General features: G+C 42.1%; 1 protein-coding gene across 6 annotated transcripts in view; it reads left to right on the top strand.

Annotated features, from left to right (window-relative positions):
* Positions 1-4,926: 4,926 nt before the first annotated feature.
* Positions 4,927-27,036, top strand: part of EPS8 (EGFR pathway substrate 8, signaling adaptor) — a 141,465-nt gene continuing 119,355 nt past the window's right edge. For 3 of the 6 annotated variants that reach the window (XM_074826293.1, XM_074826288.1, XM_074826291.1), the window contains exon 1: positions 6,566-6,793. The gene's annotated coding sequence lies outside the window, so the exon portion shown is untranslated. Of the gene's footprint in view, positions 5,676-5,917; positions 6,214-6,565; positions 6,794-27,036 lie in introns of those variants that run through there. The other 3 variants (XM_074826289.1, XM_074826290.1, XM_074826292.1) reach the window with 3 other exon arrangements.

The raw sequence follows: 27,036 nt of genomic DNA, 5'->3' as shown, positions 1-27,036 counted from the left end.
ACCAGAAACTTCTATAAATTCTGGCAAAACAGATGAAAAATTTTTTTTTGCAGTTATATATTTTTCTTTCTGCCTGCCCTCTTTCTTTTCTCATGAATATGAGATATAAGGAAAGTGAAATATCTGAGGTTTAATGCTCTACCTCTCTCCCAATAAACATACAATTGTAATAAAAAACATCTGTCATACTTCCCTATAAAGAGCAGAGTGTAGATATAAAAAGATTGATTGTCTGTGTCTTATTTCATTTTTGTCTTCATAAGATAGGAATATGGAGGCATCAAAATGCATAGCAACGTTTGAGTTTGCTTTGTAACCTGCAATTTATTTGCTTAAATTCAGTTAGAGCCTCATCCATCAAACACAATGTAGCTCTTGAGAGGGGACAGATCAAAATCTAGTAATCACAAACATGCTGAGCTTTGCTCACATGGTGTCAGTGGTTCCTATATGGCTTTTCTTATGCCTCAGATTTCAGGACAGGGTCCTTGACTTCCAAATCCAAGTGTAGGCCAACCAGCTCTCAGTGCAGAGATTGAGTAACACACAAATTAAGGATTTGGGTCTGATTCTATTCCTTCCGAAATAAATGGCAACACTCCCTATAGCTTCAGTGGGAGAAAGGTCCCCTGCATCATTACTTCACTAGTTGATTGCGATCCACATAAGATTGTGCAGAAAGAACCGCCAGGTTCTGGAAGGCTTTTTATCATCACGCATTCAACTTTATTCCTAGCCATAAATGTACATGGCTTGTAATTGATGAATTAGTAACTGGAATGGTTGGATGGGAAGTTTGTAAGTGGTGGCAGCTTCAGGCTGAAGAGTTTTGGGCTCAGGATAAACAGGTGGTTCATTTATCCTAGTCAGCTCACTCAACCTCCCTCATGGATGTAACAATAATTAGGAACAAGGAATAAAAATCTAATAACCCCTGGCAGCTAGACTAAGGGACAAACAGGGAAGGTGTATAGTTACTGATTGTCACATCCCACTCAGAAGAGGGAAACAAGTGACTTAGATTCGTAAATCCCTAACGGAGTGGACAATGGTGAGACAAGTCTCAAAGTCCATACATAAACATTTATTAATTTCCCACAGTGTATTCATTGGATACGCAATAACTGACAAGGCATGTAACTAATTATGGCAAGCGATATGATATGCCTTGCATTACTTAATACTAGCAAGGAAAGGGGGGAAAAGAGAAAAGGGATAGAGCTAGAAATGGGGATAGTGGTCACTGGTCTGGGTTCCTGTGTTGGTCCTGCTAATGAGGGTTCAAGGATGCATCTGTCTTCTTCACTACTGTTATCCTTGCCCCTCCTCAATTATACACACTTTCCTTGAGTCCCACCCCTAGGTTGACGTACATATCACATATCGATGTATCATAGGTATGGGGAGGACTAAGGTGCTTCATGGGATGTTGCAACTAGCATGATATTGTTAATATTCATTAGCATATGCAGGACTGTCAATTTTAATATGCATTTTGCAGATAATGAAGCAAAGGTCATTCACTGGACAGATGGCCCTGCAACTTTACAAGATGCACGAGAACAGACAGTCCTGTCTTCACAGGGCTCCCCCCTCCACCTGCATCCTGTGCTATCCAGGCAGCCTTATCAGCTCATTGAGCACATAACTTGCATTATCCAGACTCCACATTATCCACCCCATGACTATAGTCTTGTTTTACGGTACTTGCAAGTGTTTGAGACATTCCTTGGAAAGCCTTGGAGAACCTCCAGCCCCCCATCCCTTATCTTTACCAAGTTTCACCTCTCACCATTGTTTATGCTTCCCTCAGGCTGCTTCTCTCAGTCTTTGTTCTGGGGAGTTACAAGTCGACTCCTACACTGATGCAAGCTCCAAATTAAGCAAAACAGAGACCAAAAAATCCAGGAGGTGTAACTCCATGTTCTCTGATTTGGGGATGCAGGCACCACAAGGACCATGAGCAAATGATTGTGCCTTTTCTGTTTTTTAAGATGCCAAGCTTTTCTACAGTACACAGAGTGGTCCCTCATATAACTTGGGCGAAGTGATTCACAATGGCTTTTTGAAGCAATCTTATCTATCACAGTTGCTGGAGTCTCAATGGAGTTCAGTGCCGTGACTGCACTCTGACAGACACCTCCTTCTTGCCTTATGTATTTCTCTGCCGTATCCTCAAGCTCTTCAGAAGAATCACTTCTTGGGTGGAAATGAGGCTTTTGGGAATCATTTGCACTGCTTTGGCTCCATACCTGGGATAAAGGGTGTGAGTCAACCAGGAGCAGTCCAGACATTTTCCCTCTGGTTCAGAAGTGAGGCTGGAGTTCAGTTTCTGCAAGAAGAGTGTTACGGACACTCTGGGTTCCTCCTTCCTTTTCACTATTAGATCAGGGGTAGCTCTCTTGTCTGCTTTACTTTGTTTGCCTGAATCAACCTTCCCTAGAAAGGTTATTAAAGAAAATCCAAGTAGCTTCTGTAATTTCGTATTAATCAACTAAGCACAAGATCTTCAGTAAAGGAATTGACTAACTACTTCTTAATGTTCCAAAGCCTATTGGGACAGAGAAGGTCTTTTAATATTTTTTTTATATGTTACATTTTTGGGGAGGGGGGAACAAAAAAGAAAACCAAAAACATTAGAGGGTTTGCCCAAAGCTAATTTTTGGATAGCAGACCCTCAGTTCCTAATTAATTTAGAACTTTATAGAATGTCCTCAACATGTTTAGACCAAATCTTTCTCACCAGTTCTGAGGCCATTATGTTATTCATAGATTTACTACTCAAATAGTAAAACATCTTAGAGGGGGTACAGCGTGGTGGGAATGTTGTTGAATGGGAAAGGAGACAAAGATGTGTAATTTAGTGGGATATACAATCCACTGATCCTGTTACTCTCCTCCCTGGAGCTCTTGTTAGTTTCAGTGGGAGTGAGTGAAATTGATGTGCACTGGTATTCCTGGGCATGTGCTTTTTTTTCCCCTTCTTCTCTCGTAATCTGAGATCCCCTTTTTGTTGATGTTGCTTTCTCCATTAATTAGATGCATGTAGGTTAAATGAGTACTCAATTTACTACTCAAATAATAAATCTGAGTTTAGAACAATTACATTCACTTAGTTTTTACCGAAAATGATCTAAAATATATATATATTTATAGTGTGAAGATTGACACATTTAAGTAGAATATTTTAAAAACAGTCACACCCCAAAGAAACTCCCAATCAGACTACAAATTACTTTGGGACTAGAAGAATCGCTATGCTTATTCCTCACATCCTCTGACCTACATCTTTTCTAGATAGGACTTTATGCAAAAAGCTTTCTATAATTTCACCTAAGCAGCAAATAAATACTATCCATATTTGGGATTTCTTTTTTCTTTTTCATAGTGTAAAGAATGGAGGAACCTGGACTGATAGCCAGTCTCTTTTTTTCTCTCATTTGCTGTGGATTCCTTTGGATTAACCTCACATTTTTATGATCTTAAATCAGGAACAATTCTGCAGTTTCTCACTGTAGTTGCATGTGCCTTAAAATCGAGAGGAGAATCAGGCTTGCTTTGTGTATTTTTCTCCTGAAAACTCTATGGATACGGTAGTGTCTGTTTTCAATGAGAGTGGAAATTCCAGTATCAAGCAGTTAATCTTAAATCCCCAGGCTTGCTGCAGCCAATACTGTACAAATTGAACACTTGCCCATCTATTTTAAATACAGCCTGAACAATGGCGCTCCCCATGAATCTGCAAGTTTGCTCCCTGCACCGTGCCTTCCATCGCGTGTACACCTGCAAAGGAGATTACAACTGGCTGGGGCCGCGCGCGGCGTTTGGCCGATTTCCACACAGGAAGGGGGTGGCTGTCAGCAAACAGACTGCTGGGTCTGCCAGACGGCTGTATGTGTAAATCGTTCGTTGTGTGTAAGTCATTCTGCAGGTTCCCAGCACGGAAAGTATATTTAGGCTATTCTACAACAGATGAAAATTCTTTGGCATATTTTGTCTTTTCCCCAAACAGAAAAACATTGATGAAATGTCTTCTTCATCACCTCTGTTACAACGTTTTCCTATCTGCAGCGATATTAGCTCCGTAATCATATAAAATAATTTTATAGATGTCCATACCTACTGTACACATCCTGAAGAAAATTTGGTAAAGCACAGAAACAGAATTTATTCTTCCCCAAATCTTTCTCTCTCCCATTTATTCTTCTGGTTTCCTTTTTCTCATCCTCACGTCCCACTTTCTTTCCATTGTTCCTCTTTATCATCTCTGTTCCTTTTAAATATTTTCTTCCCCAATAAAAACAAACAGAAATATCAGCCCGTAGTGGTCTTCTGCATTTGTCTTCTGTCCTTTGTTAGAGGGAATTGGAGCAGGGGGTAGTCTTGGGCTGCTGTCCTGGAAAGAAGAGGGAATAGAGGCACTGTTTATCCCTGCCAAGGACTGAAGCAGTCCCCAAGCTTTTCTTTAACAGCATCTATCATATTCCTTTTCACCTCTCATGGGGTAAGCACTTTGATGTATAAATTACTGTTATTATTTACCTAGGGGGCATGTGTATGGTGACTGGCACGAAGTTTGGAAATGTCAGTTTAGATGTCAGTGTTTCTGCAAGCGTTCATTCACATGAATGACCTAGGTGACCTCTCCATAATCTGATTCTTTAAGGTTTGAAGGTTTGTTGGAAACAAACTTCCTGTTAACAAGAAAGTGTACGTTATCTGCGCATTTCTTTGCTCGTTTAGGTACATAAAAGTGGACTCAACACTCCCGTCCCCCCCATTATTTCACAAGATTTTTTTGCGCTTTCCTGTTTCATGGAGGACTCTCTGGAACAGAAAAAGTAGCAGAGACAGAACCATTAGAAGATGCAGTGTGACAAGGGGCTTTGCCAGCTCAGAGCCAGGAAGGGGAAGTTGGCTGAACTGCTTTTCTTTTTCTCTCAGGTGTTTGTTTTTTTTTTTTTTTGAAGCAGGGTTAAGGTGAACTCCTAAGGGATTGTGGAGTGAGGCCCCACCTCTCCCAGCTTGATCTGCAAGGTCGGGTTACTCTCTCCTGTCTGGTTCCTGGGAGCCGGCAGCGAGCCTCATGCCTGCCTGCTGCCCACTGCCTTCAGCTCTGAACCTGCCAGGGAGCCTGGAAAAATAACCCAATTTGCAGACCTCAGACCTTATTCTTAGAAAGATTTGCTGGAAAACACCAGGTCAAGGATCGACTAGCACCACTTGAGAAGATTCAGCAACCGAACCGCTGCAAACAGTAGCTGAGCAATATCTTCCTTTCTTCATTTTTAAAAAGTGTTTGGGAAAATTCATGTCCTTCCTGGAGAAGCTGTCAGGGGCACGACTCTGGCAGTGATGGCTCTGACTTCACCTGCCTCTGCAAATGAGTCACGGAGTGTTATGAAAAGCAAGGACCTGCCAAGTCTCATTTCTTGGAGCTGAGTGGAAATTTCAGCAAGCAGCTGCTCTTTCATTAGTTTATACTTTTCCTCCTCGGGTTTCTTGAAGGGGGCCTGGAATCACAGAAACTTTGTAGCATAGAGGACCTGTTGCTATGTGTGGATAACTGTGGCTCAGTCCTGGAAACGTCTTTGTGTTTGGTCTAGATCTGATTTTGATCTTCGTGAGGAATCTCAGTGAAGCCTGGAAGGAAACTCGGGAACATACTTGAGCAGGTTTGTAAATCTTTCAGGATTGGCAATTCAATCCTATCAAAAATCAGGAACGGAACCTCAAAAATCAGATTAGCTCTCCTATATATACTACCTGAAGGGGGGTTATTTTCATCTTTCCGATGCTGTTGAAAGATTTATGTTTTCTAGCTTTTCTCTGGAGTCACAAAAGACAAAAACTTATTTGAAAGTGAAATCAGTGAAAACAGATTCTCAGGCAACAGCCCGATTTTAGGAGTGGAAGTGGCTCATTATAGAAATCACGACCGTGGCAACAGCATAGTGTGAGGACTTTGGCTACCTGTAAGCATGCCAATAGTATCTGTGCATGGGACTATTCCCCTGTGCTGAGTGAAAGCCACGTGTAAGTTGTCAGGATCAGGAGGAATGTGGTGCCAGATGGAAACAACATAAACAGCTGGGAGATTTCATCCGGGATTTCGAGTGAGGATGGGAGACTTTTGTTCTCGCAGCCCACTCGTTCCAAAGGTGGTTTACATACACCTACTTCTTTGGGGAAGGATTTTGCTTTGGAGCCGTGGTAGGTTGTGTGTGTGGCTTTTTTTCTTTTGGTGAACGCTTACGATCACTTTAACCAACTCCCGCCTGTCAGTCCAGCTCCGGGGAGCAGCTCTCCGTCGGTACCTCTGCATTTCGTGAGCGCCCTGTAACCCGCAGCAGGGAGCGGGAGGAGCGGAGCGGCGGCCCCGCACCCCGAGCAGCGCCCCGAGCCCGCATGGTGCTGGGCGGCAGCACCGCCGCCGCGGGGGGCTCCGCGGGGCTCCGTGCTGCCCCGCCGCGGGCCCTCCCCGGCCGCGGGCTGGGGCTGGGGCTGGGGCCGGGGCGGCGGGGCCGGGCCGGGGCGGCGGGCCGGCAGAGGGAGCTCCGCTCCGCCGCTGATCCCGGTGACCGGCGCCCACCCCGCGCCGCTCCGGCACTTTGTTGGCGGCGCGGAGGGAGCGGAGACCCCGCGCCCACCCCTGCCCGGAGCCCAGCGGTGCAGTGGGGTGGGGGGGGAGCCCCGGCCGCCCGGCGCGGAGCCCGGCGGCCGCCTCCGCCCCCCCGGCGCGGAAGCTGAGCGGCGCACCCGCAGGAGGAGGAGGAGGAGGACGCCCGGGAAGGTAAGGGGCTGGCGGGGCGGGATCTCCCCCGGGCGCTGAGCGCCGCTTTTGTTCCGCGACCCTAAAAGCCGCCCGGGCAACCGCCCGGCTTCGTAACATGGCGAACTGCGGGGCATTACCCCAGGCTCCCCCTGGGTCCCGCTGGCGCAGGCTGGGCGGGCGCCGCCGCCGCCCTCCGCTCGGGCAGGGGACCTGGAGAAACTCCCTGCCGGGCCCCCGGGCTGAGCCCGGCTCTGCGGCGGCGGCCGGGGACGGCGCTCCCTGCTGCAGCCTTTCCCTGCCCCCGAGGCTTCGCACACGGGCTCTGCCGGTGTGTGTGTGTGTGTATCGGTGTACGTGCGTGTATCTTTCTCCCCCCTCGCGGTAACGCGAGCCGCCGCCGCACCTGCTCGCATCTTGCCCTCCGGGCTCCCGCCGGCGGGCGGCGGGGTGAGGAGCCCCGGCGCTGCCCAGGAACGGCAACGTCCGCGCCTGTGCCCTCCTCTTCCTCCCCTTCTTCCTCCTCCTGCCTCACCTTCTACGAGGTGACTTGGCTTTCTGTCCTTATTCTGGTATTTTTTCTCCGGCGGTTAAGCTGGCTTTTCCAAAACTGGCATGTATTGCTGGTAGATGGCGAAGGGCAGCTTTCAGGTGGGATAATCCTGTTGCATGCCCTTGTCTCTTCGGTGCTCTGCCCTGCTGTCTTCCTTCTCCACTGTTCAGCCCTTTCCCTCTATCTGCTAACTTTTCTTGGCGTTCTTCCCCTTTCTGCCCCTCTCATCGCCGTGACATGTGCTCCCTTACACATCGTGCCAAGCACACGAAGGATGATCTGGGCACACAGTGGAAAACAGCTTTATGGCATTTTGTGGCATGGTCTAGGGTGCTCCAACCCCCCCGTTACCTCGGTAGGTCTGCGCTGTGTCTGTGAAAAGCACTGCAGCTTCTACTAAACCTTAGTTTCAAGCCAGCTAGTAGCAGGCAAGAGAAGGGTGGTACAAGTTTTTCTGAAGGATGTTGTTTGTGAACCAATCCTCCCACTCAGAAACTGTGCTTTGCCTTGGCTCGTGGGTCTTGTACGCCTCAGAGTTATAGACATGCAGCAGTATGACCTTTGGTGGAGTCAGCTTTGTTTACTTCAGTGAAGTACTGAAGATAAAAGTATTACTGCTCTGTGCTGTGTCTGTTGAAATATTAACCAAATGATAGATCTCGTGTGCCTTTGCAGTGTAGATCATGTTTTAATCGGGCTTCTCCTTCATGATCAAAAATGTGGTCCTCCTCCCTTCCAACTGACTGTCTGTCGTCTTGTTTGTGATGGTGCAACATCTATATGTCAGCTACAAAAGTTGCTTACGTGGGAGAACATAAAAATGACTGGTTTTGTTGTTAGTAACTGGAAATACTGAGTCAGCATTGTGTGACCTCTCCATGGAGTACCCATGGCAATGCTGCAACCCTTGCCCTTGGAGAAGTGGTCCTCTCCAAGGCCGGGCTTGAAATGGGTTGGTTGTTTCCTCTCAGTGAGCAGTGGGGACTGCAAAGAGCTTACAGGGTTTCCAGGGTGTAAGGGAGACACAGCAGATCTCATCTTGATTCACAGTTCACTGTGAGTGTAGCATTATTAGCATACAGGTATCGTCAAGGCTCCAAGGAAGCAGGTTGGGGCTGCTGCTTGCATTTACTGGGGGAGGCTGTGGAAGTAGCAGTGGATTTGGACTTTAATAGTACAACTGGCTTGTATTGTCACATACCCAAAATGGCTGCAGTATTGAGTTATGCCTTCTCATAGCTCCAAATGAATGTTTCTGATTGCGTGTAATTTTGAAAGCAGCCAAAGCATCCCATTAGATTTAATTGGAAGGCGGTAACTTCCCACAACACCCAATGGTGATTAGGTGCTGGGTTATATATAGTGATGATAGAGAGGGCAAGATTGATCTAAAGATACTTCCTTCTGCTGTGACTGCACAGACGGAAAAAATACAGAAGCTTTGCACTTGGTGATAACTAAATTTGTGAAATACAATTGATTTTTTTCTGTCCATAGTCTAGCTATAAATGGCAAGTCAGTCATGTTAACTGCTGCATTTTTTTCCCCTGTGGGTGAAAGCTTATTAAAATCTAAACATCTGAAGTTGAATAATTGCCCTGAGGGTCAAAGTAGATTGAATATATAAGAACTTTTCAGCTACTACAGTGAGATAACAGAAGACTTCAAGTCCACACAATGAAGACTGCACTAATAAAGTGCTTGCTAACTTTGATTTCAGTGTCTAGCACTTGTTGCTCTTCTAATTACAATTCCTGCATCACTCTGTCTTCCTGAAAGGTGAATGACTGGTCAAAGGTACGAGATTTTCTTGAAGACACAGCTTTCAGCTGTGCCAGACAGAAAAATGGAGTCCTGTGGTTTGTAACCCCTCCAGACTCCTCTCTCTGCTGCGGGGCTGGTGGCCAGAAAGAAAAGACATTTAACACCTCAGAGCTGTGTCACTTACAGTACAGCACCCGTGGCCTGATCCTAATATCTTCATTCAAAGAGAATTGGAAAGGTGTGTATGTTCTGCATGTGGATAGGTCTGTTTCTCACATTTCCTTTGCAAACAGGATTTATTCTTGTTTTCTCACTTAACAGCATCTGGTTCTGTGTCCCTGTGTCCCCTTTGTCCCTATGGATTCAGAGTTTTTATCATTCTAGTCCTGAGCTGGGTTCCCAAGGAGGCTAATCAACTGCTTGTGATTGGATGGCTTTTAACTGATTTTTGAAGCCTCAGTATTCGTTTTGTGGTACAGAGTGCAGCATGATGCCTGAAATACCCTTTTTCCTCATAGTAGGACCATATTTACACAATACCCACTAAAACTGTAACTCACTAAAAATACCAGTGGTAACTAAACTAACAGTGCAGTTATATATTGAATTTTCACATCGAACGAAAAAAAAAAAAGTACTAAGAAGCGAATTTCTTCTTTTGAGTGTTAGTTCTCTAGTTTTTCCAATATTAAACGATTTGCATTACCAGAACTAGAATCCCTGCTTTCAGGGAGGGCTGTAACTGCTGCCATTTTATCTCAACTCCTGAGTTAGACTCTGATTCATCCAACACACTAAATTTCTCATAGTTTCGTACAAATCTTGATTTAACCCTGATACCTAGGAATTTCAGTTTCTCATCCTAGATCTCAAGATAGATGATTGCTGTCATCTGAATTTCACATTTTGCCGGGAACTTCAGCTGTTACTGCAGTCCTGAGTGACTGCTGGGTTTCTCTCTGTTGTGCCCATAGATGAACTTGGGTATAAAGTCATTTAAAGTTTCATCTAAGTCAGTGAGACTGTTTGGGGTGTGTGTGTAGAAAAACATTTGCATAACTGTTTACAAAACAGATCTCTTCATTTGCTGAAATGGAAAGGTAAGACAAAGTGTCTTTTACAGCATTTGATACTCAGAGATCCTAATAATTCTGCTTGTTGCCTGGTGAGGTTAGTCACAGCCTTCTTGGAAAGACTATGATGATGTGGGAAGAAGCAACCTTCGCATCTGTTTTGTGGGGAGGGATTTTTTTGTTTGTTTTTTGTTTTTAATGGTGTGTCATGGACACTGGGGGGATAAAAAATGAATCAGTTACAAATGGAAACATTGTTAGCATTAGCTTTTGAGGACTGTTTTCATTTTGAGCTGTGACCCTGAGCCCACAATCACTAACACGTGCCTTTGATTTTATTCTGTACTGTCAGTTTTAATAAAATTTTTAAATATTAGCCAACTTGGGTCCTTGAATGCTACTAGTTGAATGCTTCCAGTTCTTTCTTCCCTTCCCTCTCTATGCCACTGTCTCAGTAATTAAAGTTACTCATGCTGTGAATCTCCACAGGGTTAAGAGCTAAAGTGGAAATAGCAAATTACAAATTACTTTCTTTGTCTTTATTACCTTTGTCTTTTTCTGAATAGACTTCAGCAGCCTTATGCATTCTGGATAGACAAAGTTAGCAGATGTCTCTAGCTTCACAGGTGCAGGGTTAGTATTTTCCGTGGAATTTGCACATCTCTCCTTAAATTATACATTTCTGTGCGGTTTTCTGTTGTGTAGTTTTCTGAAGCGTAACAGCCATCTTCATTACTGATGGTGTGACAGGGGATTCTATTTGCATTTGTTCTTAAAGCTTCACTCAAGTTGGCATTTTGACCAGCCATGGAAATTGCTATGCTCCCTATAAAAATATAGAGAAAAAAATTCCACAAACCAAACCTGTATAAAAATCTGGGTTGTGAAATGATGGACCCCTTGTTCTGTAATACTGTGAAACCTTTGAGTATTTCAACAGAATATTTAGAAAAAACTCAACATTTTAAGAATGGTATATGTTGAGTGAGGGTAGGTGTTACGGACGTTCAGTAACTGAAAGTAGGTTTTGTGCAGAGAACTTGGTTTTTAATTTTTTTTACTTTTCAAGAATGCATTGGTTTTACATGAGATAAAGGATTTATCTTTTAATAATCCAATGGATTTTATAGATTACTACTGCAGCTAAGGGAAAGCTTGACTGCTTTCAAGCTTTCCATGAGCCTAGAGGAGCTGTATTCAGCTGACTTAATTGTGAAGCTGCCATAGCTGGTTCTTGGGGCAGGGAGCTGGAATTTGCTGTAGCTGCTGGATGCTTCAGACTTAACCTACTGCAAGAGTATCACTCTTAGCCTTAATATCTGTAGATCAGGAATGTTTGTAACTGGAAAATAAAGGGATGACTCATGGGGATTTGTGTGTATTACTTTGATTTCTGCTCCTGCATGTAAAAGCATTTTTAAAGTTTGACCAAGTAGAAAAGCAGACACTGGGCTTGCTGCTTCTCCCATCAGTACTCCCCTCTCTTCGCCCTCGCCTTCCAGAAATTGGCTCATGTGCAAAGAGAAGCTGAAAGTGAGATGTTAGTAGTACCCTTTTGCTGTTCATTACTATAGGTCCAGACCCATTAGGAAAGCGAAGCGATATTTAACATACCCTCCAAATCAGCTGTATAAAACTTGATCTGAAATACATGAGATCAGAGAAATCCATTTGCTCTTCAGTACTTGCAGTTGCCTGGTGAGATACAAGATTGTCACAATTTTATCAATGTTTTAACTTTAGGTAGAATTTGACATTGCTGAGATTTGTTTGCTTAATGCTCCTAGTGATTTGTCTTTCACCTGAAGCATGAACTTTGGTTAATGAGCACTTTCATTCTGGGGTTGTTGAGAGGGCTTAATGTTAAGTCAGCCCTCTGAATGCTCCTTTCATGAAGACTGAGGACTCTGCTCTTGGTACCCACCAAGTCGCTCTATCACTTCCCCCCCCTTCCCCTTTTTTTCTCAACAGGGCAAAGAGGGGAACGAATATAAGATAGCCAGCCCTTGTGGGTAAAACAAAAGCAGTTTTAATATAAGCAAAGCGAAGCAAAGGTCCACGCGCGGAAGCAAAAAAAAAAGAAAACAGATTTATTCTCTACTTCCCATGAACAGGCGATGTCAGGCCTTCTCAGGAAGCAGGGCTCCAATACGTGTAGTGGTTGCCTCGGAGGACCAAGGGTGACCCCACCCCCTTCCTCCTTTCTCCCAGCTTTACACTGAGCAGACGTCATATGGTATGGAATATCCCTTTGGTCAGTTTGGGTCAGCTGTCCTGGTTGTGTCCCCTCCCAAGATCTTGCCCACCCCGTCCCACTGTGGGGGGGAAAATGTGGGAAAGAGCCTTGGTGCTGTGTAAGCACGACTCAGCAGTAGCCACAACACCAGTGTGCTATCGACACCCTGCCAGCTCCCAACATAAAACACAGCACCATGGGGGCTGCTACAGGGGAAAACCAATTCCGGCTCAGCCAGACCCAGTATAGATGCCATTTCTCTTTTTGCTTGCTTCCACAGTGTGTCTGAGGTGTTGTCTTCTCTATTTCCTGAGTCAAAGGTCTCTTTGTTTCCAGTGTAAAATATGATTTGGAGTAATTAGCCTTGAGAAAGCTTTCTTTTTCTAATCCATAAGGGATGTAACACTCGGTGTTTCAGGAAGTTAGGTATCTGGTTGATGCAGGGATTCCTTAAGAGCTCGGTGCCTGTGAGAATCCCAGTGTACATCACAAAAATATTTTGAATGTGCAGGTCTTAGAGCATGTGACTGTGAGACCTTTGTACAAAGAGGGAGACATTCATCTCGCATGTTGAGTTCTTTAACTGAGTGCATATGACGATACAGCAAGGACTATGCAATGAAATTGAGTTACATCATGAGGAGTTTGTGATATCAAGTTGTAATAAAATTCAGCTTGATGACCTTCCATGCCATTTTAAAAATGGCATGGAAAAGTCAGACATTTATAGATGTGCCTTTAAAGTAATTTTCGGTTTTGCACGTGTCTTGAGAAGCCAGTGAGTGCATTATACTGCCTTCAGTTGAAGATGTACATCTATGTTTCACATTCAGAATTGGGTGTCAAGCTGTGTATTTAAATACACATTTTTCTTCTTCTTTCACTTTGGTGTTGTCTCGGCCTCACTTTTCCCAAAGTGGAATTACTTATTCTCTTCTCTACTTTTAGCATTATTTATTGCTTTGCAATTCTTCCTGTGCTCTCACAACCTTGGTGTAATGTTTCATCTCTTCTGTTTCCTTTTCTTCCTGTATTTAAGGATAAAGAATTGTTCAGGGGTGAGGGCAGAGGTCTGGAAGGTAAGAGGGTGGAGTCTGTTCCTATTTAGCTGCAAACTTTGTTATGGCTAACAAATCCACGCATACTGGTAATTAGCCTGTTAGTACTATCTCATGTACAGAGGGCAGGACAGAGTGAGGAATCTGGACTTTGTACCTTAGTGTCCATGAGGTAAATCACCCCTGTGTGACAAATGTCCTACCACTGCCAAGAAACAAACATAGCTTCTCCATCTCAGTCACTGTTTCCCTTCTCATGGCTGCTTCTGTACTAAAAGCACTGCTGTACTTTGAGCCTTACCTTCAGCCTTGGTGTCTGTTCTTCTCCCTGCTCAACCTGGCCTCTGGGTGAGCTCTTAGTGTCTTCCTTCCTTCTCCACTTGCCTGAGCCATGTTTCTCCACCATCTTCTGTATTCTGGTCTGTCCTGCTCTTGAGCCTTGATATAAGTTTAGTCTCCTGGTTTTTTTTCTTTCTGTTTCTTTATTTATCTGCTAAGTTTTCCCTACCCTTTTTGTTTTACTTCACTCTTTGGTTGCAGACAGTGCTCCATGTCCAGTTTCACAGAATGCACTTTACACACTTCTTGCAGTAAAGCTTTTTCTTGCTCACAAACCAACTCTTTTTGCCCTTTTGTGTCATTAGTCTTTATTCCAGTGTCTTCTGAAATGCATTTCAGATCTCTTGATCTCAGTGGGACATATTGTATGTGAAATTACATTGGTAGTGAAGTCCTTGTGGGGTAGGGTTTTAAAAGTAATGCCTTCTCTAAAGGTTTAACGCTATATATTTTGCCTAGGCAATAATTTTAAGCTCACTTCAAGCACTTCTAGAGCTCAGGACCTGAATAAAAGGTGTTAGATCATGTAGGCATTTGTTTTCCCTATGTGAATGAGGTGTCTCGAGCACATAAAAAAAGTCTGTTGAGTCAATGTCTTACTGAATATGAATGTAAGATATTCTCAGAAGTGCCTTCAATACGTGGTGACATTTGTTCTTTTCTACTTAGAATTTACAGTTTTTCTCACTTTTTATATTAAAGGTAAATGTTGACATGCAAGAAGAAGAACTGTTCATATGCTTCTTAAATAGTGACAGAGCAGAATACAGCCCTGGAGGAGAGACAAGTTGCTGCTGAGGCCCAGTCTTGGTTGTGACCGATTGAAGTCACAGTTTTGTGCAGCTTATCAACAGTTTGACTTCTTCAGAGTGGCTCGGACTTCCAGGTTGGGGGTTTGGCAGATGAGATGGTCCTGCTGGCCTGTACAGTCCAGTGTTCTGTGCTCCACAGCAGAGAGTAGCTTAGAGCAGCTGGCACCAGTGAACCGTGTCTTCCTGGGGAAGGTGTTTGCTGACTTTTTTGGAGGGGGAGGATGCGCAGAGCATGAGAGTTTATGTCCCATTGGATTCTTTGAGTATTTTAAGCTGTACTTTTATAACTCTGAAAGTTCTTACTGTCCAGAGAGATCTCCATTCCCGTTTTTAAAATCACCTAAAGATTTTGATTTTGGAGACAGCTGTTTTGTCTCTTTGCCTCAGTTTTCCTATTTATAAACAAAAAATATATCTGTCTCTCAGGAATTCTGTGAGGCTTAATTAGCAAGTGTTTATACAGCCTTTTGAAGATATAAAGCACCATATAAATGCTAAGTAGTATTATTATTGCCACCAGCTGCTTTGTTGTAATTGCAGTAATAAAAGCTTCAGTACTGGTGGTTGTATTATTGTTGTTCTAGATAAAGGTTTCATGAATGCTGGAGATGGTGAGGTTGGTGGTGCAGACCATACCAAGGTACAGTGTGTGGGAGAGCTGAGATGAGAGAAGCTGTGCTTTCAACTATGAAGTCTTTGTGAAGGACTTCTTTTTAAAGAAAAAAAAAGTTTTTTAAAAAAAAGTGAAAGTCCATAACTGGAAAAGAATAAAACCTTTTCTGCAGTATGCTAGCATTTACAAGTTGCAGGGCTAGCTGAGAGGTGGTCTGTGCTGTGCAGTGGATGAGGAGTGAGTGGACAGCAGTTGCATTTGTGACACTGACATGTAAAAGAAGGGATCTTTTAGAGATGATTAATAATTGGTAGTATAGGAAAAGAGATGTGGTATAAATCACAATTAGCCTTTAGGATTTTTTTTTTGGGTCTACTTTTGTAAAACATCCATGACCTTAATGCTGAGCTATTTTTATTATGTTCTTGTGCTTATCTCACATAACCAGCTTGTTAAAAGAGGATGTGAATACTTTTTAAGCCTCTGACTTATAAATTGTGAGAAAGAGAAAAGAAGATTGATTCCAACAGGCTTGAAGGTAGATTAATTTCTCTTCTAGGTAGTAAAATGAGATTGGGGGGAAAATTAAACTGAAGACGTAGTGGGCCAGTCAGTTTTAGCAAGGTAGAAAATCATTTGATTTAGGTCTAATGTACAATTTATTGTAAAACTTTAACCTAAGAGAAAATAAATGTAGGGGAATTCTGTTTTGGTAAATTGATGATAGTATCTCCAAGTCATTTCTGCCTGAAGTAATAAGGGTAAGAAAAAAAAATAAATAACAAAGGAACAGTGAGGGGGAACAATTATTTTGCTAAGATCTCCTGAGGATCTGAGGGGGTTACTCATTGCATTATAAGAAGAATATTATGCTGTTGCAATGTTGGAGAGGACTGATAATAATTGTGCTTTGAAGAAAACTTCTCTGTTCTTTTTACTGTAAACATCTGAGATAAGATGGAAAAGTTTGGAAAAATGCAACACCTTCTGTGAGTTCTTTCAGCAGTCTTAATTGCTCGTTATGAAAGCTTGATGTGAATATTGTTATTAAGTATTTCTGGTGATTTTTAGGAGGTTCTAGTTTACTAAGTTGGACTGTCAAACTGCCTATAACAAGGGATCTGTTCTAATTGTATCTTAGTATCTAGTATAATGCTTATTTAAATTGCTAGGGATGTTATGAAGACCTACTCAGTTAACACATTAGAGAGATTGCACAAATCTGGATCATGGGCAGCATGATTTCATGGTGGCTGCAGTGCAAGGACTTCTAAACCAGGAATGATGCAAAGCAGGAAACTGATTCAGTCCTTTATGGTTATGTGTAAGTAAAGTTTCAGACAACTTTGAACATCATTAAACAGCAAGAAGAAAAGGCACCAGCCTTTTTTATTTTTTTTTTAGTTTTAGGGAAATCCTATTTTAAAACCAGCCACAAAGTCGTCCTGCGTAGAAACAGAAGCAGTTTAAACACACAGAGGTAGGTAATATAACCCTGAGGCCCATATGGAGATGTCCCAAATGCTAGGTGGTAGGTTCAGAAAATGTTGCTTTAGCTGTGCAAAATATTTTCAGTAGCAAAGTGGAAGACAATTCAGTGTTGTAGTAAAGCTGTTTTTATTGTGCGAGACTGGTGACACCTCATTTTGAATAAAAGTGTGGGTTTTCTTGAGGGCTATAAGAAAGAGCAACTATTTTATGCTCCCTGCATACAGCAGTACAGCAATTTGATAGGAATTTCTTTTTCAGTTATCCTAGACTGTAATAGATAGCTGTCTTTTGAAGTACAGAAATCTGCCTAAGTGGCCATCATTTTAAAGTATAATGTGAAATGCTGTTTTAATAGGGTCTGCTCCTTGCACATTTTAAGTGCAAGGAAATGTGTGTGTTGAAACTTTGCTAATCCTTGATTTGCACAAAGTATCTGGCTCATTCCCTAACTGTCAAGGAATTAATGGTGTGCTTCAGTGAGATCTTGTATTACTAGACTGTAATTATTTTTATAAGAGATTCTATGCTGTATTTGATGGTGCTTTATGAATTATAATAATAAATGAAATGAGATTGCTGTTGTCAAAACATATGAGCAAAGTAATCTGATTCCTATTGTTCGTGTGCTCACTGGCTTGCAAAGTTAAGTGATTTCCACTGGACTTCCAGGCTGTTCATACAAGTTGGTGAGGTTTGCTGTGTTGTATTGTTTTGCTTGTGCTTGTGACAAGTTAAACAATGGTGTAGCTGACAAGAAGCAACTCAATTGATGAGATGACAACACATGTCTCCTGTACTTCCTCCTTTGGCCTTGTACTTGAAAAGGGAATAAAAAGGCAACGTATGTCTTGGTTCACTTAAGGAATTCAGGTCCTCATCTGAACCATGACGACATGACCTCTGGCGATTATTGTATAGTAACAGGCTTTGAATTAAGTTATTCAGAGGAGCCTACAGCAGAGATGTCAGGACTGTGCAGGCGTATCCAAGCCAATTTTAATTGTACTCTCCCAATACCAGAAGCAGACTTCAGCTGCGTGGGACACAGTGGACTCCATGCCTCTTGCCTGAGGACAGAGGTCCTTGCTGCCATGGCTAGGCTGGGACCAGTACCCAAGCCTAGGTATGGTGTCTGCACTGTAGACACATCCTCTGTCCGCATGCTTTTCTGGAGATCTGCACATAGCTAAAGCAGACTATATAGAAGATAGTACATATCGTTTGCTTTTCAGGCAGATAGACTCAGTGGGAGAAAATTTCAGTTTCAGAATATCTACCTAAGATTTTCCCTTTGGTTTATTACAAATATTAGTATGGTCATAGCTCCTCCAGATCTTAGCCAGCGACTGGAGGCTTGTTGTACTAGGCTCTCAATTTCAAGATAATTTTATTATTTAAACATTGTGTCTATTTTTAAGTCAGATGATCTATAAAAACCTGTTTAAAGCCACGAGGCATCATTACGTCATCTAGTTTGACCTCCAAAGTGTACGAAGGAGGAGAGTTTCTGCCCTTCTATTTCTGGTAGAAATACATAAAACAAGATGTCTTGTCCTTCCTCTCTAAGGATGATGGACACAATAATTTAAACTACCTGCCTCTGGCAAACATTGGCATTTTTCACTAAGTACATTAGTGAATTTTTAGTGGATCTGTGTCTGAGTTGTGTGAACGCCAGTACGCGGTGCTACCCTCTAGATGCTGTTTGTATTTATTATGTACGGTTTTTTTTGGCACATAGCAGATGCAATTCAAATTTCCTCCTCTACCTATAGATCTTTTCCCCCAAAACCTTATAGGCCAAAGGCAGATGATCCTGGATTCTGTACGTCTTTCTTTCATGCTTCACTGTACAAGTTGTATAAACTCAGATCACTTTCTGAACCAGTATATACTTCTTTGCATAATCATTTTTTGCTCACATGGGAAACTGAGACACTTGGTTGCAAAACAGTTTCTAAGAGTTAAAGGCTATATTACCCTCTGGGATAAGTCCATCGAAGTGTTGGGAAGGTTCTTGTATGGGTTCACCTTGACATTTGAGAGCCTCAGGGCCTTCCTACCTGCTAGACCACGGAGATAGTGTTTTGTAGTGACTGGGATGTCCAGATGCATGCTGTGCTAGTACTCCCAATAGTGCCAGCCATAACACTTTTTCTTCATGGTCATGTCTCCCTTATGGCTGCTAGCTACTGAACAAGATTCACAGATGTCATTTCAGGCAGTTTAGTAGATTGAATCTATAAAGACTGTGTGGGAATGTCACAAGTGATGCAAGTCCTCCTTGGTCATAAAACCTCCCTCACAAAGATTTTGTGCAGTGACTTCTTTAGGATGTAAAGAAAAGTGCATGGTAATTTTACAGATGACCTTGCTCTTTATGTGCTCCCTGCATGCCTCCCCTGCATGAGACTTTTGCTTTCAGTAACGAGGAAATGTTCCAAGGCAGTGTTGTTGCCATGATGACATAAAATAATAGAGACTTCCAGTTATTCCCGTGTTTTTACCCTGTGATAGACGTGTGCCTTCAGGGATCAACTGACCTTAAAAATGATGCAGATCTGGAGCTTGGGGTCATTTTTGTTGTACAGAAATTTTTTTTCGTAGGCATTGGAATGGTGATGTTGCACTCACTGATTAGAAACTATATGTGATTAGCATTCCCCCTAGAACTTCTAGAAATGCACTGAGTCATTGCTCTGGCAGAAAAAAAAGGCAGGGCTTTTGCCCTCTTTCTTTTTCCTCATTTGTGTTTTTAAGACAGTATGTGTGTGTATTCTACACAGATAGTTTTTTAGTTTCTTTCCAGTTTTACTACAGCTATGCATTTTGTTTTTATCTAGATTTAGTGTCTTTCCTAGGAAAACCACATCTGGTAATGTACATATTGTATGTAATGTACATACTGCTGTCTTCAGCAGTTGATACGTTTCAGACAAAGACACAGTTCATGTACTGTGAATCTGATGGAGCATAGACTCTGGTGCACAGTAGTACTCAAATGTTTGTGGTTTAGCAAAAAGTCTTCTCCCCTTTTCTTGGAGGTGGTGAACTGAAATTTTCTGTTTCAAAACTTGCCAAGAACTGCCTAAGACCTACCCAGACAAGTTTGAAGGTATTCTTCAGCCCTGTTGGAAATGTTCACTGATAAAGATTGGTAGTAGTGTTCGTGAAGGAGTTGCCCTTGTCTCTGGAGAAGAGGGTTGATTCAGGATCAAAATTTTGATCTGTAAATACTTAATTGTTATTGATATTAATGTAATTGATATTAATGGGACAACTTGTCTGTCTGCCTGTTGTTTAACTTAAACACTTGTGAGATTGAGGCCCAAAATCTCAAATTAAAAAAAAAAACAACAAAAAAACCAAAAACAAACCCTGAGAAAATTCAGATGCTTGTTTTATTAATAGAAACTTAGATTATTTGGAAACAGTTTAAAAGAATTTGTCGCTATTGTTATTTTTTTGTGTCCTCATCTTACTGTGAGACACATTTCTGTCTGAAGTGTGTATTTTAAATGAGTGTTATGTTTTCATGAAAACTCTGCTGGGCAATGTCTAACTCCAGACATAAAAGCAAATAAACCAAGAAAAACCCTCTGTTTATCTGAGATGAGAGGACGTTTTTAAAGAAAAAGAGAGAGGATCTAAAACTACCTAATGGTCTCCCTTATCTCTCTTTAATGTTCCTTAGAGTAATTCCTGAGGACTGCAAAACTATATCTCATTGGTATGCCACTGGGTTATGAACTACAAAGAAATCTTAAAATGCTATGGTCTTTAGACTATATAGTGAAGAGAGGCTGAAAGGGCAATACATTGTTTCATGTAAGTTGATTCTGATTTTACTCTGTTCAGCTGTAGGTTTCAGATGAGAGGTGGAAATTCAGAGATTGATGTGAGTGCTTAATGACAGATAATATCTTTTGGGTGCTTCCTGCCCCCTTGTGAAGTAAACATGAGGATTAACATTTTTGGTTTGGGGTGGTTCATTTTATAAGTAGCTGAGATCTCTTGCGTACAAGGTTGGCTATTTAGGATTTCTGAAGCTAATGAATGAAATATGGCAGCTCATCCTCAATTTTACTACTCAGTATTGCCTCAAACAAAGCTAAGCAAGTTTTACTGTAAACTTGTCTAAGCTCTTCTCTATTGAAATCCATCACAATTTCCAGTTGCTTGCTAGGCTGAAGAATCAGCTGTCATATTTCAGCATTGGCATTGTAGAGGTGGGTGTACGGGCAGTGGTAAGTGATGTGAAGATGAGGAAGTGGGGGCTGTTGACTGGGGAATGAGTGGAATGGTAATGTGTGGGGACTCATTTCCCCTCCATTAAAAACTTCAGTATGTGACTGTTGAGAGTCAGGAGAGCCTCCAGTGTCCCCTGCGATGAGGCGATTAAATTTGTTTTCACTCAGTTCTTTCTTTATCTAGACTTACCCCTGTAAAGGCTAACAGTTAAATGGGATGTACATCACTAATTTTCTTGCTTATCAACTTTGTGTTTTCCATAGCATCTGCTGCATGGATGGAGCAAAAGAAGTCTCCAGATCTTTTGCACTGGCTGCAGACCTGTGTTGCTAACAACTAAACAGTGAAAGCCAAAATGACTGCCCCAATGACCCTAGAAAATTAAATCCCCAGCCATATCAGGTGGGTCTGTGACAGCAGCAGCAGCAGAGGTCTGTAGTGGGGAATGTCAGTGCTGCCACTCGGGGAACTAGAACTTGTAGCTTTTATCCCTCTTTTGCAAAGCCCTGGGATGCTTCCGTTAAGTTCAGTCTGCTGTGTCTTGTGAAAACAATAAATGGGCTCACCTCCACTACCATGATTTTATCTTGAATTAATAGTAAGTTGTCTTTTCTCATAAAGACAAGTACTTTTGTTTGAAACTAAAATTGTTTTATCTTCTTGGGGATTCTAACATGTTAGCTAACACATTAAATATGTTTGTTTGTTTTTTTTCTAATAATCCTTTTACTATCAGGTCCTTTGATCTGCCCTGGATTTTAATGAGTCATTTAAAAACAGATACCTATTTTGTCAATTTGGCTGTGATGCTCTCTCTCGAATCATTTACCATTTTGAGAATGACATCTGAGTCTGCCTATGTTTCTGCATGACTGGAAACTGTCATTACTCATTTAAACTTATTAGTGCTGGAAATGGATATGCTGGTTCATCTAAGAGGGATGAAACATGAGGCACCAGCATTCAAATTCAAATGTTGTTCCCAAGAGTAAAGGAAGAGATGGCTGTAGTCATGAGAGCTTGGACAATTAGGGGTGAGAGCTGCATTGTAGCTCAAAGAGGTATTGGGTGCTTTGCCTATACATCAATAAAAGCAGGCTGTGGCATTTTTGGACAATTCAAGAAAATACTGTGTTTTAAGATAAAAGTTTAGTAGAAGTGCTTTAGCTGAAGATTATACCATGAAAGACACTAAAATTTGCTCTCAAGAGGAACCTAAGTTGGGATTACTCATTTTGGGGAAAGGGGATGAGCATTGGAGAAATTAGACTTAACACAAGGGCAGATGCAAAGCTCTGACTGAAAGCGAAGCCTGTGTAATGGCTCTTGAGAGCCCACACATACACTGAAGGTATGCAAAATGATTCTTAAAAATACAGACCCAGAGAATGAAGGCCACGACTCTCCACCTATCTTTTAAAGGACCTGAAGCACTCAGGACACATGAGCACTGCTGGCACATGGTCACCTTTCTCGTCTAAAAGGGCTGACAACCAAAAGAGCAGAAAGAGGCAAAAGGAGTCCCTGGGTGACTTGAGCTGAACTGGCCCTTAACATAACACTGCCACTGCTCTTCTTAAAAGGCTGTAGTGTCTGAACCTGTATATTTTAATTTCTTCATTATTCTTCCACTTTATTATATCTAAATATATCCTTTTCTCTCACTCCTGTGCCTAAATACAAGCCTGAAGCTTGCTTGTAATGGGAGTATTTTGATTGACAGTATCTTCACCATTTGAGACTAGTGATGTGCTAAAATGAACAACTGGCATTCAGAAACCGTAAAACTGACCTGAAAAAGTGTGATTTTTTTTTTTCAATTTTTTCTTTTTTTCTTCCCCCTCTCTTCCTTTCTCTCAGCAAGTTGTAGATGTGTCTTAATTCTGATGCTGTCATGCAGTTATGTCACTGGTTAACATTTCTGCAACTTACAGAGAACATACACTCTGAAATGCTTACCTAGTCAGTTGGTAAACAGAACTTAAGTGATACAGTTATAAAGGAATCTTGTTTTAACCTTTTTCTTCTTCCCTAAATAGAGTTCCAAGTGCAACAGTAATGCAATGATCTTGTCTGAAGCTGATGGCTGATAGAGTGCAAAGGTGACTTTGAAAGTGATGGGAATGGTTAGGACAGACTTCCATACTACCTCTCAATAACCCATTTATTTCTCTGTAACAAACTAAGAGTTGTGACTTGTTGTTTTAAATACTGGCCTTTCTAAGGTAAGCTTACAGTTCTGCCAACCTCTTGATGCAGCAGCTTGGAGGCTCTTCCTTCTCTTGACAGATAATAATATCGAGAGGAAAAGGAAGTTTTGCAACCCTTAAACTTCCTGAAGAAAAAAAAGGCTGTTAAGATTCCTTTAAAAATAAATGAAAAACAAACCCAAAAAATTCAATGAGTCATATTTTACAGGAACACCAGCTTTTTTTCTCTGTGATGATAACAAGATATAGTTTTTTTTCCCATTTATCGCAAAGGAAGGCAAACTTTGCCAGGTTTTTTGCTGGTGCTACACTTCAGCATTGCGATCATATTATAAGGAAATATATAAAATTTCATCCATCGGTAAAATGAGGATGCTTCTGAACAATTAATAGAATCCCTTCACATCAGGTTTGAACATTGAATAAAAGGAAATGATGAATCAGTTGAAAAAAATGCATGAGGAATTTCTAAAAGACATAGTATAAATAACCAAGCTGGACATTTGCAGAAATGGTGATAAAGGAAAGCCATTTCCATTGTAGCAAGTAGTCTGTAGCTCACTGATTTGGAAGAGAATGCTGCTTCAAGTAACAAAATTAATTTCTCTAACAGAGTGGTGAAATTTTGTCTCAGATTAAAATTGAAGTACTGCTTTACTAAAGCACTAATGCTAATTAGTGGAAGAGATCTTTCATTCAAGTGAAGTCTTGTTTCCTGTATGAAGTAATGACCTGATCTTAAAGAAAGGTCTTAACCTGATCAGCCTTTGAGATATTGCACTAGGCATTGCACACTTTTACAACTCTTATGCTAAATAACGTTTTAAAAGGATTTGCTTTCATCTAATGGAGGTGTGCTATATGTCAAATTTTCAGCTTATGGGGACCATCCTGTTCTCCTCAATTTTTATTATTCGCCCCCCCCAACTCACTGAGCTCTTGCTTTTGAATATCTGTTGTGCATAGGGTTTTTTCTTGACCTCCTGGAAAAAAAAAAAAAGGTGGTGTTATGATCTTAAGTGAAATGTTTTTATTTATTTTGCTTTGTTTTTTCAGGCACTTAAAATAACAATATATCAATAGTTATCTTGTCCATTTTGTTCTTGCAATTGCATTAGTATAGAGTATCAGAAATCTGGTTTGTCCTGGACCTTGAAAGGAAAGTTGCTATGGTAACTGTGTTGTATATCCCATTTGGGACCAGAATTAGGTGTGCACGCTTCATTTCACTTTCTAGTAGGCCTCTTGAAATGTGTTAAGTCAGTGAACTCCAATAAAACATCATCTCTGGTGTACTAAGAAGAAGTAATCCCTCACTCTGTCTCTGCCTCCCTTTGCCCCATCCTGTTTGTCTGTGCCTTCTTTCTCACTCTTTGTTGGGTAAGCAACTGGAGATACTGCTCTGGAGCTTCCCAGGTGCTGATGGGCAGCGATGGAGGGGCTCCCCAAGCTGGTGGTCTCGGGTAGTATGGCTCGCTCTCCATCAGCACAGTGGCTGTGGGAAGGGGACACCGCAGGAGCTGAGCACGACCCATAGACACTCAGCTGATCAGGTGCAGGGGCTGGATGGGCACTATCTGCACTGCTGGGTTTCTGCTCCTGAAAATCACTTTCACTTCCCTGTGCTTTAAAAACAGGCAGACATAAACTCTGGTGACTGGCAGCTGGTGTCCTGTATCCTGACAAGGTGTTGCTTCTTTCTGAAGCACTGCACAGGTAAGAGCTCGCCTTCCGAGTTAGTGCCCTGGAGGCTGGACCTTCCAGGGTGGTTCAAGCAGTTCCTTTTCATCACCCCTTTCCTAAGACGATAACAGAAGTAAAAGGGGCTGCATATGCACTAAAAGGAGAGGAGGAAATCTTGATGGGGATGAATTGTTAGGAACCACTGTGTAAATGTTTTTACATTATCTAGTAAGAATAATTCCCTCCTCTTTGATTTTTATGCCTTTTTTCCAAGCTCTAATCAAAAGAGGCTTGCTTTTTAAGATGCAGGCATCTCCCACATACAAGAATGTGAGAGCTGCTCCCTTTCTTCTTCAGTGTAAGATGTTCTCTCTTATTCTGAGTGATGTTTTACCACTCATTCTGTGGTAGGGCTGTGGGCCAACCATGTGGGTGCCCCCAAGCACTCAACAGAGCAGAGCACAGGCTGGATCACAGATGATGGGCTGGGTGCCTCTCTGAGCTTGCAGCTGGATTGAGTTGTGGTGTTGGGTTTGGGCTTCTTTACAGTCTAGCTGTGGGGTTTAGCACCATCTGTGAGCTGTGTGTAGACAGCAGTGGGTCTCACGTTCTAGAGTACATTTGGGTGAGAGAGAAGAGAGGCTAGGAGGTATAGCAACCCCATTGCTGGTTGTAGGTGTACTTCGCACGCACATTTGGTCAAGATGTGCCCAGACTAATTGATAATGCCAAAAATTCTTTGTAAGAGTCTTTCTCACCATGGTCAGATCCTGCTAGCTTGCTACATTCAACTTTTGTAGGCTTTTTGTTAGGTATGTTGGGACATCTGTAAATATTTATTCAGTTCCAGCTGATAGCTTCCTTTTGTCTGCTTCTCATCATCAGTTTATTTGCAGCATTGAATGATGGCTGTGGCGCCTATGGGGTAAAAAATAAAGAACAGATGGATCTTTCTTGAGCCCAAACTGCCTTTGGGCCTTGCTTGTGGTGGGGTTTCACGTGACTTTGTGATGTGACGATAAGAGGCCATTTTCCTAATTCAGGAGGTGGAAAACTCCACAGCTTCCATTTGCCAGGATATTGTGAGGTGATTCTTTTTTTTTTCTTTTTTTTTTTCTTTTTTTCCTTTTTTTCTTTTTTCCTTTTTTTCTTTTTTTCCTTTTTTCCCCCCCTTTTCTCTTTTTCCCCCCCTTTTCTCTTTTTCCCCCCCTTTTCTCTTTTCCCCCCCTTTTCTCTTTTTCCCCCCCTTTTCTCTTTTTCCCCCCCTTTTCTCTTTTTCCCCCCCTTTTCTCTTTTTCCCCCCCTTTTCTCTTTTTCCCCCCCTTTTCTCTTTTTCCCCCCCTTTTCTCTTTTTCCCCCCCTTTTCTCTTTTTCCCCCCCTTTTCTCTTTTTCCCCCCCTTTTCTCTTTTTCCCCCCCTTTTCTCTTTTTCCCCCCCTTTTCTCTTTTTCCCCCCCTTTTCTCTTTTTCCCCCCCTTTTCTCTTTTTCCCCCCCTTTTCTCTTTTCCCCCCCTTTTCTCTTTTTCCCCCCCTTTTCTCTTTTTCCCCCCCTTTTCTCTTTTTCCCCCCCTTTTCTCTTTTTCCCCCCCTTTTCTCTTTTTCCCCCCCTTTTCTCTTTTTCCCCCCCTTTTCTCTTTTTCCCCCCCTTTTCTCTTTTTCCCCCCCTTTTCTCTTTTTCCCCCCCTTTTCTCTTTTTCCCCCCCTTTTCTCTTTTTCCCCCCCTTTTCTCTTTTTCCCCCCCTTTTCTCTTTTTCCCCCCCTTTTCTCTTTTTCCCCCCCTTTTCTCTTTTTCCCCCCCTTTTCTCTTTTTCCCCCCCTTTTCTCTTTTTCCCCCCCTTTTCTCTTTTTCCCCCCCTTTTTCTTTTTTTTTCCTCCCAGAAGCACAGGCAGTAATCTAGTTCTCAACTAATACTGCCAATTCCTCTTTGCCCTTGGAGCATATTCCTCTACAAATTTTGGAGGTTATTTTTGTTTTGTTTTATTGTGGGTTGTTTTTTCTTTTGAGCCAGTTTTACTGAACAAGTTGAACTTGCTCAAGGCTAGAGATACAAAGAAGTTTAGGGTGGTGACCTGGGCCTTATGCTGAGACATGTTTTCAGAGCAGCTCTTTTACTAACTTGGAAGCCATAGGTAATTTGTTTTCTCTGTAAGTGTCCCTGAAGAGGAGGCAAATGGAAAGTAT

Source organism: Strix aluco, chromosome 5 (genome assembly GCF_031877795.1).
Source record: "Strix aluco isolate bStrAlu1 chromosome 5, bStrAlu1.hap1, whole genome shotgun sequence".
In the NCBI taxonomy this organism is placed as follows: domain Eukaryota; kingdom Metazoa; phylum Chordata; class Aves; order Strigiformes; family Strigidae; genus Strix; species Strix aluco.
Note: the sequence above shows the minus strand (reverse complement) of the source record. Positions and strands in the feature narration are given on the sequence as shown.